Genomic DNA, 16,076 nt, shown 5'->3' with positions numbered 1-16,076 from the left:
TAGTCAGGAAAACCTGTGTCAGACTAAGTGCTGTGATATTATACTCCTTAAAGCCAAGTTCAAAGTTTCATCTGGGAACATAGAGGAGAGATAGTTCAGCCTGTGAAGGGATTAAGAAAGTTTACAAAGAGGAGGTGACATTTGAGCTGGTAAAAGATAAGCAGGGATTTTCCAAATGGTTGTGAGGCTGACCATACTCATGGACACACGGCGAGAAGTAGCTGGGGGAGACGTAGAGGTAAGAGTAAAAAGCATCTGTGTACGCTGCAGAATTTGGACGCTTGCAGAATCTTGATCTTATGGACATGTGATGTCCTGTTTTCTACTCCAAAGATCTGTTGTAAAAAGATTTTGACTACCAAACCCATTTATTATTAAAATCCCATTTTATTAATCAAATACTTCAGTTTACCTGATTACCAGGAGGTTAGTGTTTTTAACCTAAATCCATTTTTTAAAAATTTTTATTTATTTATGATAGTCAAAGAGAGAGAGAGAGAGGCAGAGACATAGGCAGAGGGAGAAGCAGGCTCCATGCATCGGGAGCCCGACGTGGGATTCGATCCCGGGTCTCCAGAATCACGCCCTGGGCCAAAGGCAGGCGCCAAACTGCTGCGCCACCCAGGGATCCCATAAATCCATTTTTCTTGATGTCAGGATACTTGATATTTTAGGCATTAGAAGCGTAACATTTGAAATCTCTGCTGAGGTTTTGAAAATATCTCTGACTTCTTTCGCTTTGATTGGAATTGCTCTGAAATAGCTAGATAATACCCACAAAATCATGTTCCGATAGAAAGAACATAGGTCTTGCAGACCTGGGTCTGTGAGTCCTTTCTTTATGTCTACTTACCTGGAAGATGCCTCAGTTTTTTTTTCAGTTTTCAGTATCTTATCCAATTTAGAAACTTATCACAGGATTACAAAATAATAAGTGGAAGTACCTAAAAATGCAGGTTAGTTTGTTTTTCGTATGATAATTCTGATAAGATGTACCAATATTCTTTTTCTATAGTGATAATTGATTTGCATAATAACTGACTTCGGTTAACATACTGGTCTTGGCTGAGGACATCCCGACAGTAAGTTAACTCGTCAGAGCCTGGGACATGCTTTCATTTACCCGTCTGCTAAAAGTAAAGAGTGAATACTGTTTTCATTTTCTTCAAATTGATTCAATAAATACTTCCATTGAATGAGAATGTGGAGACTATACGTGAAGACAGCTCTTGGGAGAAGTTTTGGTGGAGAGGAGATAAATGGGATGGAACCTGGCCGAGGGCATAGGTCAAGGACATTGTTTGTTTGTTTTGCTTAAGATCGATGATATTAAACATGCTTCTGTGCTGATGTTGATGATCCAGGTAAAAGAGGGGACTTGAAGAGTTAGGAGAGATCAAGGATGGTTTTAGGAATGTAGTTCTTAAATGGAACTTAAGTTCTTAAGTGGAAGGAAGTTTCCTCCATGTTGACAGGAGAAAACACAGTACGTGGGTTCAGGTGTAGCTGGATTCGTAGCATTGGTGGTAGGAGGATGAGAGACGTAGTTCTTGTCGCACTGGGTTCTCAGTGAAGTGTGAAAGGGAGGCAAGTAGAGGGATAGAAGAAGTTACTGCAGGTAGGAGAGAAGAGGGAGAGGTCAAGAGAATGAGCCTCTTGCCAGGAGGAAAGCAAACGTACCAGAGAAAATAATGAGATGATGGGCGATGTTGTTTGGCAAAATGGGACCAATGAGCAGGACTCTGTCATGTTTTACTCTGTTTCTGAGGATAATTTAGCTACTTGGGATTAGGAGCAGAGTGAGGCTTTATTTATTAGGGTTGGACAAGTAGGGCAAGTAGGATGGGAGGGAGAACAGAACAATGCATTTAAAGAATGTTTTCCAAGGAGTGATTATAGCACTGAAACATGGTATTTAACCATGGATTGAGGATAGTGAGGAAGAGGTTTTCGGTTGATGACTGTTCCCAGTGCTCCTGCAGAATGCGGGGTTGGAGGCGCTTGAGGGAAGTTGGAGTGGTAGGCGTTGTGGTCAGATGATGGTGTGACAGGATCCTGGCTATGACCACAGCAGTGGGTGGCCCAGATGAAATATATTGATGGAATTGAGAAGATTAAAAAAAAAAAAAAAAAAAAAAACCAACCTGATAGGCAAGGATTTGGGAAGACTTTTTTATATGGATATTCAAATTGCCAAGAATTATGACGGTAGTAGTAGAAGATGGTGAGCTGGGTGCTAGGATTTCAGTAACTAGGGTGACTTAGCCTTATGACAGTCAGAAAGAGCAGTATTGGGTTGTGTGGTCAGGTGACGGTCAGAAGAACTGGGAGTTTCGAAGTGGTTAGGAGATAAAGTGGTTTGAAAGTGGCAGTGGGGATCCGGGTAGGTAGGGCAAACACCCACCCACTGCCTCCAAGCCTTGAGGTATGCCCTGAACCTGGGGGACTGTAAAGAGAGAGCAATGTCAGGCCCCCACTGCAGGCATGCGAAGCTGCTAAAAGCATGGCAATAGCAGGATGGCTTTGGCAGGGTGGGTGGGGTGGGCAGGGCGTAGAGGGACATTAGTAATGGTATTGTGGAGCCAGTCCCGGGACAGGTGGCAAGATCAGATAAGGACAGTAGGGATAGAGAGGGGGAACGTATGAAAAATCTATCCAAAGTAGAACTGGAAAGGGTTGTTTCAGAGCTAACTGATGTTGATAGTATTAGTGGAGAAAGGGAATACGGAAAAGTAGGACAGATGTAGGGGTAAGAAATGGAGGATTTTTTTTTTTCCTTCTACTAACTTGATAATGAGGGTAATATATACACATGGTGCAAAAATCAAATAGCACTGGGGCGCCCAGGTGGCTCAGTCTGTTAAATGTCCGACTCTTGATTTTGGCTCAGGTCATGATCTCAGGGTGGAGCGCGGGGAATCTCTGTGCTTAGCGGGGAATCTGCTTGAAGGTTCTCTCCCTCTGCCCCTCCACCTCCTCTCTCTCTCTCAAAAAAAAAAAAAAATCAAATAGTACTAAAAATTTTTTGATAGAAAACTCTTTTGCCTCACTTCACACTACCTTCACGATCCTGAGCTCTGGGGGGATATTTACTTGTTTTTTTTCCTCGATAATTTCCTCCCCACAACATTCTCTGTTACTTTTTTCTGCAGTTTGTTTAGGCAGTTATTAGTGTTTTTGAATCGATTCTCTAACCTTTTTTTTTTTTTTTCTGCTTGAATCTCTGTGCCCCCAGGGGAGGGATCGAGATGTCTTTGATGTCATCTTCTAGTTCTTATATAAGTTTTTTATAGCTACCTCATTTTAAATTCCAAGCATGCTTTCTTCCATTTATTCCTTTTTCATAGCATCCTATACTTATTTTATGGATGTAATATCTTTCTCATCTCCAAGGACATTAGTTCCATTTTTTTCCCCTTCTTAATTGGCTGTGTTTCCATCGGGTGCTTTTTTTCCCCCTTCATATTCTCTTTTTTAGTCCTCAGATGTTTGTTAATCCCTGTCTGACATTTATGTTCATACTATCAATCCCTGTCTGTTCAAACTTAAGAATAGGGCATTAAAAAGGCTGAGTGGAAGCTGTGTGGGCACAGGCAGGGCTTGTTGATGGTGGATTTTATTTGTTGTTGAGGAAACCTCCAAATACTTGGAAGTCTTCTCCTCAGGCTATTCAGTTTCTAAGAGAAGAATCTTCTAATCTTCCTGGGGATATAAGCCAGCTGCCAGTTTTCCTGAGTAGAGTTTGGAAGGCAGCTCTGTGTATCATTGTTCATTATGTAAACTATCACTTCAGGGTGTTTCAGCCCAGCTAGGGCATGAGCTCTCCTAGTGCAGCTTCTGGAGGCTGAATCCGTTCTCCCCCCACCCCCCGCCCTCTCCCCCACCCCAGGATCTATTTTAGCTTTTAGAAACCTTTAAACAGTAAAAGAGAACAGGAAAAAAGGCCCCTGGAGGAAACAGAGCCAATTTAAAAAGAAGCAAAAAATGCAACCATTATTAGTATTCTTAGAGGTGATTTTTAAAAAATGCCACATCCATACCGTCCTAACTTGGTTATTTCACCTCCATCCACTTCCTGTCTTCCAACAATGCATTGAAACCTTCAGTTAACTATTGTATTCTCTTCTGTTCGCCTTGCTCTTGTGGATCTGTACCTTTTCTTTTTTCTAAAAGAAACTCCTTTGCTGTCATTTTAGCAGAGGTTGGAGAGGGAACAGGGGTAATTGTATTTTAATTAATCTTTTTAATTGGAAATCCTAAGTTTAGTTGTGAGCATATTGACATAAGGGTTCTTGTGGAGACACAGGTTTGTTGCCCAGGTGAGAAATTTAGTTTGGGGATAGATATTTAGATCTCCTCAGTTTAACATAATTATGGAAGCCATGGAGATGGATAACATTTCCCCACGAGAGTTTGAAGCATGGCATTCATTCATTCATTCATTCCACACAAATTTATTAAGTGCCTATCATGTGCTGGCAGGGAGAAGATGGACTAGGCTGGAATGTAGGGAGCCCACATAAAGGTAAGGCAGTGGGAAAGAAGCCATTGGAAGAGCAATAGGAAAGGTTGGAAGGGGATGAGAGGACCGTACTCCCACCGGGGAGGGAACTTTAGGGAAGGGAGCACAGATGTTTTCCATAATATCAAGTGCTACATAAGGGTTCAGATGGAATGAGGGAAGCCTTCTCTTTGAGTATTCCATTCATATTTATTGAATTTGTAGCGTGGTGCTAGATTCTGGGGATGGAGTGATCAACAAGACTGAGCTGATCTTTGATCCGTTAGAGCTTACATTCTAGTGAGGATAGAGGTAAACCAGGACCTATGGTAAAGCATGAGCTATGGGGCACATGAGGAGGAAGTTAACTTTTTTTTTTATGGGGGGGGGGGGTCAGGAAATGCTTTCAAATAGAATTGATTAAGCTGAGACCCAGTTTTGAGCCCTGAATAAACGACACTTAGCATTTAATCATTTTGGAGGCTGGAGAGGAAAGAATGGGCCTAGAACAGGGAAGACCACTGATAGGTAATATGACGGCTTTTGAACATCAGAGGGCCTTTCAGATGGCTTTTATACATTGACATACTCTATAGAGTTACAAGGGAAATGTCTAGAATCTTAGTCATTTCTATAGACAAATCATAAATATTCCATGGGAAAGTAAACCTTGAAATTTGATGATTAAGAACACACCATCTATGGCTTCAGGGTCTATTTATTTAAATATGGGACTTTATTTAAAAAATAAACTGCTAGTGATCTAATTAGCAATTCACAGGTTGGACTCTCACTGATTTGCTTAGTGTGATACCCAGGACCCAGATGAAGAACAAAGTATAGAGTAGTTTATATTATACTAGCAAATTGCACTTTATGACTTAAACTAAAAACTAATTTTTCTTTACTCAAAAAAAAGAGAAACATACCAAATAATATTCAAGTGTTTACCGTGCCCATTAGTATTCTAAATTAAATTAATATGTTGGCTTGAGAAGAAATAAAACAGACGAAGTTACTTTGCAGTGAATATTTACCTACTGTTGATAATGGCAGTCTGCCTGAGAGAGAAAATTTTTCAGAAAGGGCAGTAGTGTCTTGAATTTTCTCCCTAAAATTGGAAGGGCGTAGGAACACTTGAGAAGGGAAAATACTCAATTATCTGTCAATAGGGAGAAAGTTGTATTTTATGTGCAGGAGAAAAAAGTTGGCAAGGAGCACTGCCCTTTTTTCCCCCCCAGAAACCAGAGCCTCCTGCTTTTCCTTTCTCACTCACCTGCCCTAAGCTGATGGAACTAGCACAGGAACTTGGAAAAAAAGGAGGAGCCTCTCCCTTCCCACCAGCTTCATGGTCCTGGGAACCACCTGAGGGCCAGAGGGAGATGCAAGCAATCTTTGTTTCTCTTTGGTGGTGTGGGAGCGGAATGTTTTCAACTCTAGTTTGAATAAATTTACCAAAACAACTGTCTAGGGGCCTGTCTACGACTCTCAGCCCAGGGCTTTCCTCTACTGGTGTGGGCTGAGATGCACAGTGCCCACAGAGGTAAATCTAAGAGACAAATCTTAAAAGGTGTATGTTTCTTAATAAAATAGAGGAAATTCTCACCAATTTATTTAGCTGACCAGATTAGATTTTTTTTTTTTTCTAAGTAGACTCCATGCCCAGCATGGAGCCCAGTGCAGAGCCTGGTGTGGGGTTGAACTCACAACCCCAAGATCAAGTCCTAAGCTAAGACCAAGAATCGTATGCCTAACCAACGGAGCCACCAGGCACCCCGTTATTTAGCTGTCGAAAGAAGACGAGACTAGATGATCGTGACAGTCCCTTCCTGCACTGTTTCTGTTATTCTATGTAGTTCATGTTTGCATTTGTGAAATGAGGACTTGGTCACTGCTTACACCTAGTGAGGATGATGAGGGCAACATCCTCTCCCTCTTAGAGTGTGACAAAAACGACTGACTTGAGGAAGCCTTCCTCTGGCCCAGGCCAGGAGGCAGCCTTGCTCGGGAGCAGCAGACTCCCGGAGTTTGTGTATGTGCTCTGCTCCCTCTGCTGTGGGAACGAGACAGGTGTCTGAGACCTCCCTAGCCTCAGTTTATTCTTCTAAAAGATGGACCCAATAATACTTTGTCCAGATGATGGTTGCAAAGATTAACATACCATGTAAATAAAGTGCCCGGTACACAATGTGTGACACATAGAAGACGCTTTATATATCATCTTGTGTATTTTTTGATAATGGAAGTAATATTTTACTTCCTGGCAGTAGATGACATGAGGATACATATTTTCCAACCAGTGGTACAATTAAGGAGAATTACTAACTCATGCTACTGTTGTGTTTTCTTCGTTGTGATGCCAGTTTGTAATTTTTTTCTTAAAACATCTGGCCTTTGAAAGTAGCAGTAGCATTTTCAGGTAAGGTGTATGCTTTTGGGGTGCTTTTAATGTAATGGGTCTCTTTGTTAAGATTGTGCAGAAATCTTCCATATGAATTTGATGAGGGAAATTCAGGCATATGTGGGCTTTGAATTTGAAGTTTTGCTAGTATGCTTCTTGGAAGCTCATTTAATTTATCTTTGGCTGAAATTACAGGGAGTTGTTTCCCATATTTCATAAGAATCAAATAGGAAAACTAATTTTTAAAAAAGTTAAAACCTTGTATGTTAGTTTGGATCCCACGAGAAACAGACACCAAGACAGGGTTAGTCATGCAAGAGATTGCTTGAGTGGTAGCCTGAGAGGTGTACGGGGAGGGAGCCAGGAGCGGGGAGAGCGGTCAGACCATGGTGTAGGTCTGACCCACATGTGGGGGACAGAAGGAAGGAAGGCTAGTAGGAAGAGGCTTAGGAGCAGCGAAGTTCTAAGAAGAGTGCAGCGCCAGTGAGGCCCCCAACCCCGCTGCCCCTCAGAGAGCCCACCTCTTGTAGTTGTGACCTGGCCCAGAGCCTCTGCTGCTGTCATTGGCTGGGAAGAGCGGCCTTGGTTAGAACTCGGAGGCAGACGCAGAGCACAGTATCTGGGGCCCTTGGTCACTTGTGCTTCTGATGATAAATCTGACAGGCCCATTTCCGTGGCCTCCACACTTCCCCGCACTTCTATAGCCCGTGTTGTGAAGCTTTATGACCTGCCCGGTTCATGTTTCCCTCAAGTATTTGTCACAAGATGATTGAAGAGGAACACGTAATGCTGCACCGAGATACACCTGACGGTGTTGTCTGGTGCTGGAGACATGGGCTTCATGCATCCTGGACATCCTCCTCCCACATTTTCAACTCCAGCCAATCAGCAACTGAGTTCTGCTGCTTTCATCCCCCACGCCGGTGATTCCCCCTACAGGTCTGCACTTCAGAATCACGTGGGGATCTTTAAAAAATTTCAAAGGCCAGGCCACATCAAGATCAATTAAATCACAAGTTTGTTTGTTTTTTAAGCTTTTCAAATGACTCCAGATAACTTTGGAAACCAGTGTCTCAAATATTTTCAAATCTGACTTCTCTCCATCCCACCTACCACGGCCCTAGTCTTCCTCACTTGGATGAATGACTTGACCAGCTTCCTACTTAGTCTCTGTGCTCATCTCTTCCATCCACAGAACCTATTGACTTCCCAGAAATGCAGCTCTTACTATGTCCCTATTCTGCCTCACGGCCCCTCATATCTGAGGTACTACTCCTGAACCCTTTCTTCCTCCTGCCTCCACAGCATCCACCAGCATAACACACGTCCTCAGAGCGTACTAGACATGGTGGTTTTCAACCTATTCGGATATGTTACGTTCCCCCTGGGGGAGGAGTGTCTGAACATTGGAGAAAGCCTCATAGACTGGGCATCTCGGAAAACACTTTTTCTCCCTCCCCCTTTTTCTCCCCCCTCCCCCATTCCTATGTGTGATCTCCTGCTAAAGGGCTTAACCCCTAATACTGAACACAAGACCACCTTTGGATCTGGTCCTACCTCCCTGATCTCATCTTTCGCCTTGTTACTGAGTATGTATGTTCCCAACTTCTGAAAATTCCTGGTATAAACCATGTTGTTCCCATCTTTTATGCCTTTGCTTTTTTTCTTCCCCCCCATTTCTGGAATGCCTCCCCTTTTACCTTCTCCTGCAGCGCTTTCCCTTTTAAACTAACTTGAAGTTTTTAAAAGCAACCAGTAAGTCTCAACTCTGTGGTTACCTCCGCAAAGCCTTCTCTGACTCACTGCTCCAGCCAGCCTGGGACCCTCCTTTCATTATCAAGGACGCTGTGTACTCGTTTTATTAATTTTGCAGTGTTGTACTGGTGTTAGCTGTTTTAAGGGATCTAGGTTCACTGTTCTCTTTTTCTAGAATTACAGTTTTTCTAATTCTTTGATTTCATTTACTCTGAGATTTTTGAATCCACATAATTTGGAGCAGTGCATTATGATTAACAGAAACTAGAATCATTTGAAGGGACTTTTAAAGGTAATTTTGTTCAATCACAAAGGTTTTGTTTTACATTTAATAAATTGGAAGAGGGTGCTATTTATCCAAATGGAAATATCCCAGCATATTTTGGGAATACAAAATTATAGTACATGCTGGAGAAATTAACAGAAAAGAAGGGAGGAAGCCTCCAAGGGAAAGAGATAGAAGACAAAGGACAGGTGACCCATCATTGGGCAACACCTGCTCAGAAAGCATGAAGCGATTAACAGATGCCAGTTCAGGAGACAGAAGATTTCCAGAAGGAAAAGCAATGTGGTCTTATAAAAAACAGAGAAAGGAGTATTTTAAGAAGCAGGAAGTGGCTGTGGGGCTAGTACTCAGAGAGGCTCAGACAGCAGTGGTTCCATAAAGTTCCTTTCGGATGAGATACCTGCTCTTAGGAAGCAATATCCACTGAGGAAGAATTTGAACCTCCAAGAAATCAGACTGGACAAATTTATCCCTCCAGCCAGAACCTAAAATTAAGTAGCTCTTTCCTGTTTTTTGGGACCCGGAAGACAATTGAATAAAATCTACTCACTCTGTCCTCAGAAAAATGCATATAAGCGCACATACATATACAGTTTTTTTTTCTTAAATATTTATTATTGATTCATGAGAAACACAGAGAGGCAGAGACGCAGGCAGAGGGAGAAGCAGGCTCCACGCAGGGAGCCCGATGTGGGACTCGATCCCGGGTCTCCAGGATCACGCCCTGAGCTGCAGGCACTAAACTGCTGAGCCACCCAGGGCCCCCCCATATACAGTTTTATATACAATTTTTCATAGTTCTATTACCCGACCCAAGCTGTTGCTACTCAAGCTTCTCCAGGGACCCTCACGGTAGCACACATTGTTCTGCTGTAGGTCCCAAGGCTTGCTTGGATGATGAGGATGGGTGATGCTTGAGGATTAAGAACTATTTCCCCCTGCTCAAATCTTAGCTGGACTGAACCTGTAGGGGCCTTAGAAATTCTGTTTTGCTTTACCGTTCTAAGGAGCACTAGACTGAGTAGAGGTATTCTTAGGCGCTCCCCAGACTGCCCAGTATGCAGATTGCCCATTTTCCTGGATTCCTGTCTGTTGACTAACCATGTCACTCACTTAGGCTTGCTAGCTACTGTGCTTTGGCTTTTGAAAAGGCCTCCTTGTGAATTTTAACCAGTGATCATGACTTAGCTCATTTCCACCTGTCTGGCTTCTGACTTCCACTTCTTTTAAATGACTCACCCTCGTTTATTCCCTTTTCAAATTAAAGATCTTAGAGAGGCAATGAAAATATTCTGGCTTGCAGAAATAGAAAAATTGTTTAAATTTTTATGGGAAAGGGAGCAGAGTTACAGCCAACCTTTGCCAATCTCAGTCCAATAGGATTGCAGTGACATGGAAAATTCAAAGCATTGGACAATTTTTAAAAATCCTAAATTTGTGACTTATATTATGGAAGGTTTTTTTGTACCTATTTTTTTCTGCTTTTCTTAGAAATGTCACAATAACGGGGAGTTCCCTCTGTGGCTCAGTCAGTTAAGTGTCTGACTTCAGCTCAGGTCATGATCTCAGGGTCCTGGGACGGAGCCCCACATCGAGCTCCCTGCTCAGGGGGGAGTCTGCTTGTGGCTCTCCCCGCACTTTGTGCTCTCACTCTTACTCTGTCTCTCTCTCAAATAAATAAAATCTTGGAAAAGGAGAGAGAAATGTTTTCACAATAACTAGATGGAGAATGGAAGTGGACACATTGGGAAGTTGCCCTGGGATACAACATGTACTTTGGTTGACTCGTACATGTTGATAATGGGAACTAGATATCTACTCAAGAGAGAATTTTAGAGTTTGATAAATAATAGTGCTTTCTTAAAGTGGAACATGAACTTTGGATAAAAAAAGTAAAAAGAGTGTGAAAAATATTAGTCTAGAAATGATTATTTTAGTCAATTGTATATTGGATTTTTAAAGGGGTATGAGTCTGAATATGTCATTGAAAATGCTGCCCCCACTGCACAATGAGATTTTTAGGATGATGGGCCTGGTCCGTATGGTCCTGTGGTGTTGAATTACATAACCGTATACATTTCTCAAAACTCATAGAATTGTTTACCACAAGAGTAGCTTTTACTGCCTACAGAAAACACACAGGATGCCAGGGAATTCAGGATGAAATGCAGACTGTGACAAATGAACCTAACTATATTACAAACATAGGGCATAGTCTCTCTGAAGGGGATGGGACAGAAAGGAATTGACCCAAATAACTAGGGAAAATAGTGTTTTGGCTAGATTCTGTAAGGATAAAGGCAGAGAGAACTGTACAAAACCACTGGTAAATTTATTTCTCTTAGGGGTACAGTTTAGCAACTCCCAACACCATTTTTCATGTTTTCTAGGGTTGAACAAACATGTAAATATATTGTAGATGGTAAGAATCAGGTGCCAGGTTCTTTATTTATGAGAAAAACAAGTGACAAATACATGGGATGGGGCGGGAGCTAGGGTTACCTATAAGAATAGGAAATAAATAATATGAATAAATCAACATAAGTAGGTTATATCTAAATATTTATGTTTAGATAAAAACATGGATATTTACAGTGGTTATTGTGGTGTACATATTTCCCAGCTCTGTTCCTTGGGAAGGCTGAGAAGCAATGGCACCCAGTAGCAGCAAGCACACCCAAGATCTTGTTTTCTTAATACTAGTCTTCAATAAAAGGAGCCAGGATTCCCTGGAGAAATGGCTGATTGTTTTTAGGACTAGGGCAGGAAGGATACAAGATGAGCCCGGAGTGTCTTTAGAGTATCAGAAAGTAAAGATGGGGGCAGATGGGATGAAGGCATGTCATAAGGACAAAGGGGCCAACCAGAAGAAGCTGCCATTGGCCAAAGCTGGAACAATTTGAGTAACAAAATAAATGGAAGTCATTAGACTGTGATCTAAAAAAATAAAATAAATATCCATAGATTCATGTCCATAACAGGTTTAATAAATAAGTTAATAAATAAAGGTACAGGGTGGAGAGGGACAAATCTTATCTACAAGGAAGGAAGGAAATAGAAATCTGTAGAAATCACCATTAAAACACCACGACGCCTGGGTGGCCCAGCGGTTGAGTGTCTGCCTTCAGCCCAGGGTGTGATCCTGGGGTCCTGGGATCGAGTCCCGTGTCAGGCTCCCTGCAGGGAGCCTGCTTCTCCCTCTGCCTGTGTCTCTGCCTCTCTGTGTGTCTCTCATGAATACATAAATAAAATCTTAAAAAAAAAAAACAAACCCAAAACACCACGGTAGTAACTGCTACAGGCAGGATCCCCCTGACGAATGCCAAAGGCATTTTTCTAACGGAAAACAGAGTATTTGCATAGTTTCAAATTCAAACCGTCTCCCCTCCAAACAGCCATTCACTGCTGTAGTGGTTTTCCCATAGCTGTAAATATTTTGTATTCTCGAATCCCCGAGGTGGGGGTTAATTCCTGTCCCATTAACTGCAGGCCGTCCTTAGTGCCTCACTTGTAGGGAAGAGAATATAGAGAAACCTGGCAGGCAGCCCCTGAACCAAGTCAAGGGTAATACCGTGGGTTGATAGAAGCTTCTGATGTGATGCAACTGAAACGGCAACTTGACCTCTGGAGTCTTCCCTCAAACCCGTAACCTCGGTCTGATCTTGAGAAAACATCAGGCAAACTGGAATGGAGAGACATGGTACAAAAACAGCTAATCACCGCTCTTCAAAACAAGTCGAAGTTACAAAAAGACAAGGAAAGGCCGAGATTGAACCCATGGAAAAAACTAAATGCAACAAAGTACTCTGGATTGGATCCTGGAACAGGAACCCGAAGACCATCTACAGTGTAGTTGATCGTGTTGTAGCAGTGTTAATTTCTTAGTTTTGATATATGTCGTGGCTACACAAATGTTTATAAAGGGTTGTATAAATATTCTACGGTTATAGCTAAGGGAAGGCTGGCGAGACGTATATGGGAAAACTCAGGACTATGGTTTTGCAATTTTTTTGGTAAATCTCAAGTTACTCTGGGGCTTCCGGGCGGCTCAGTCGGGTACGTGTCTGCCTTCAGCTCAGGTCATGATCCAGGGGTCCTGGGATCGAGCCCCACGTCGGGCTCGCTGCCCAGCGAGGAGCCTGCTTCTCCCTCTCTCTCTGTCCCTCCCCCTCTCTGTCTCTCTCTCTTGCTCTCGCTCTGTCAAATATATAAATGAAATCCTAAAATAATAATAATAATAATAAAGTTACCTTAATATAAAAAGTCAAAAAAATATGCTGCTCCTGAAATTCATACTTACAAATTCAGAGCTGCTCAGGTTTTTGGGTTTATTCTTTTTTAAATAAATAATATTGTGTGTTTTGTTATTTTTTTTCTCTTTTAACATGATAACTTGTCATTTGGTAGAAGAGCATTTAAACGTAGTTATTAATACCTGGGATTTATTTAAAGTATAAAGGCTTTTCCCACTTTATTATAGGTCTTAAAAAACAGAACTAAATTCGAGGTGAATAATGATGAAGACTAAATAAAGCAAGTCAGGTTATGAATGTGCACAAATGGCCACATTGCATTCAATATAAGGCTTTCACTGAGCAGAGAAGAACTTGTGTTTGGAATATTTCCAACAGAGTAATGATCACAGAGAAAAGTGCATAATTCCGAGCTAAATACATGAAAGGAAACTAATCTCACGGTGTCATTGGGGGAGAGAAACAGCCTTTCTCTTGTCATAGTGTCTTCTGTTTTTTAGTAATGTGTATATATGTAATATATATGTATTCAAGTAAGCCAAATTCTTCTTTTGATTAATCTCTCTCTAATAGTTTGAAACCATGAAACAATATAGTAAGTTTATAGACTATTGAAAATTGTCTGATTTAAGTTGTAATGCCAGCATTTGCAAATTGATGGTCCATGGGCTACATTTAACTGTGGGTACATTTCATTGGCTGCCACAGTTTGAATTTTTTGAGTTAGCTACCAGTATCTGTCTGTCTGTCTATCTAGATTATTTATTTTAGAGAGAGAGTGAGCTCAAGAGCGTGAGCAGGAGGGGCAGAGAGAAGGGAGAGAGAATCTCAAGCCAACTCCCCGCTGAGCCCCAGTGGGACGCAGGGCTTGAGCTCCCCATCCGAGCCGAGACCAAGAGTCGGGCGCTAAACAGACTATGCCACCAGGCGCCCCTTGCCAGCATTTAACAATAGTGGGTTTTTACATGAAATTCTGAGTTTCATTCTCTCTCAAACAGTAAGACCCAGCAACACTGAGTGTCCATTCTGACACCGCGGCCCTTGGCAAGGACTGGCCGATGGATGCCTGCCATAAAGGTGAACCCTTTCTAGTTTGCCACATTCCTTTTGTTGTTAGTGTACGGATTTTTTTAAACTGAGGTGAAACTCACATAATGCAAAATTAACTGTTTCAAAGTGGACAATTCAGTGGTATTTAGTACCTTCACAATGTGCAACCACTGCCTCTAGTTGCAGAACTTTTCATCACCCCAAAAGAAGCTCCATTCTAGTTAGGCAGTCGCTCCCCAGCCCCCGCTCCCGCAGCCCCTGGCACCCACCTGCCTGCCCTGTCTCTCTGGATTTACCTGTTCTGGATGCCTCATATAAATGGAACCATGTAACGCATGACCTTTTGTGTCTGGCTTCTTTCACTTAGCATAACGTCTTCAAGGTTCGGCGGTGTCATAGCACTTCCCGGTACTGCTTTCCTTTTACGGCCAAAGAGCATGCCGTGGTTATGGACACAGTCCACATTTTGTTTATTCATTCATAGCTTGTGGACACTTGGTCGTTTCTACCCTTTGAGCTTTATGAACAGCGCTGCCATCAACATCTGTGTACAAGGTTTTGTTTGAATCAATGCCGTATTTTTTAATATTTTCTATGGATGTTAACATTTCAGTCACTCTTCTTGGCACTGCCTGTTGCCTGCTGCCTCCCCCTCTGGTCTGCTTTATTTACTTATTTCCATTGGCTTTTGTATTTATGTTTTCTGGTATGTAATGGGGGTGGGCATATGCATTTCCTCCATTTCTGTACTTTCTTCCAGCACAGAACTTGAACTAATTAATGAAAACCTTTCTTTGTTTTTCTTAAAAACGTACCTCTACACTAGATTTGCCTTTTCGTCCTCAATTTTGGCATTGTCTGATAAATATTGGTTGTGGATGAGAATTGTTCTATTTTTTTTTTTTACGTTAAAAGTTGGACAGTTTTAGAAGATCTAAAATTGGGGAAGAGCTTTGCCCCTTTTATAGTGAGCAGTGCCTTTATATATGCATCTGGGTTTAATTATAGTTGGCATCCTTGAACTCTGAGGGAAATTATGCATTGCTGGGATGTCATGTGTTTCTGGCAGTCTAAGAGTGTAATCACTCAAACGTAAAGTCACTCCCCTGGCTTTCTTTAACCTGGCCTCAAGGACTGCCTTACCTCCCTCTCCCTGCCCCTGAACTCCTGGGAGGGCCCCCTTTTTCACTTCAATCCTTATCTGCTACTCCTCTGATTTGCCCTTATTTGCCATTTAATCATTCACTCTAAGTAATATGACTTAACTTCTTTATGGTTGTATCTTGCCTCCCTAACTAGATTATAAAGCTCTGCTGAACACGGTGTAGTTTTGTTTATTTTTTATATGCTTCAGTGCAAAGCATATAGTGTGCAATAAATACCTGCGTTAGTGACTCACCAAACCAAAAAAAAAAAAAAAAAAAAAGCCCTTTTAAATATATCTAACTACTCAGTTATTAAGTTGAACAAGTTTAAAAGTGTTCAAATTCATTTTTCGTGTGTCTTTTTTTTATATTGAAGTATAATCAGCATACAGCGTTATATTAGGTTCAGGTGTACAGCACATCAGCTCGACAGTTCTGTACTCAGTGCTCCCCGTGATAGGTATAGTCACCTGGAGGAAATACCCACGAGTGCATTTGCTGATTTATATGGTCAATTTTTCTTTTTAAGAAACTGCCAAACTATTTTCCAAAGTGGCCATACAACCATACAATGTTATTACTGTATTAGGGCTAATAGCAAGTTGGGGAAAAAAGTTGTGTGTGATAGCTATGGCAACTAAATTCCTTTTCAAATCTAATTAATATGCTAGTAGAAGTTGGGGAT

General features: G+C 41.7%; 1 long non-coding RNA gene across 1 annotated transcript in view; it reads left to right on the top strand.

Moving 5' to 3' along the window:
• The window catches only part of LOC106560206, a 47,821-nt gene that overhangs the window by 3,833 nt on the left and 27,912 nt on the right, over window positions 1–16,076 (top strand). The window lies entirely within an intron of this gene.

Source organism: Canis lupus, chromosome 21 (genome assembly GCF_011100685.1).
Source record: "Canis lupus familiaris isolate Mischka breed German Shepherd chromosome 21, alternate assembly UU_Cfam_GSD_1.0, whole genome shotgun sequence".
In the NCBI taxonomy this organism is placed as follows: Eukaryota; Metazoa; Chordata; class Mammalia; order Carnivora; family Canidae; genus Canis; species Canis lupus.
The sequence above is the reverse complement of the archived record's forward strand: the minus strand, read 5'-3'. Positions and strand labels throughout refer to the sequence as shown.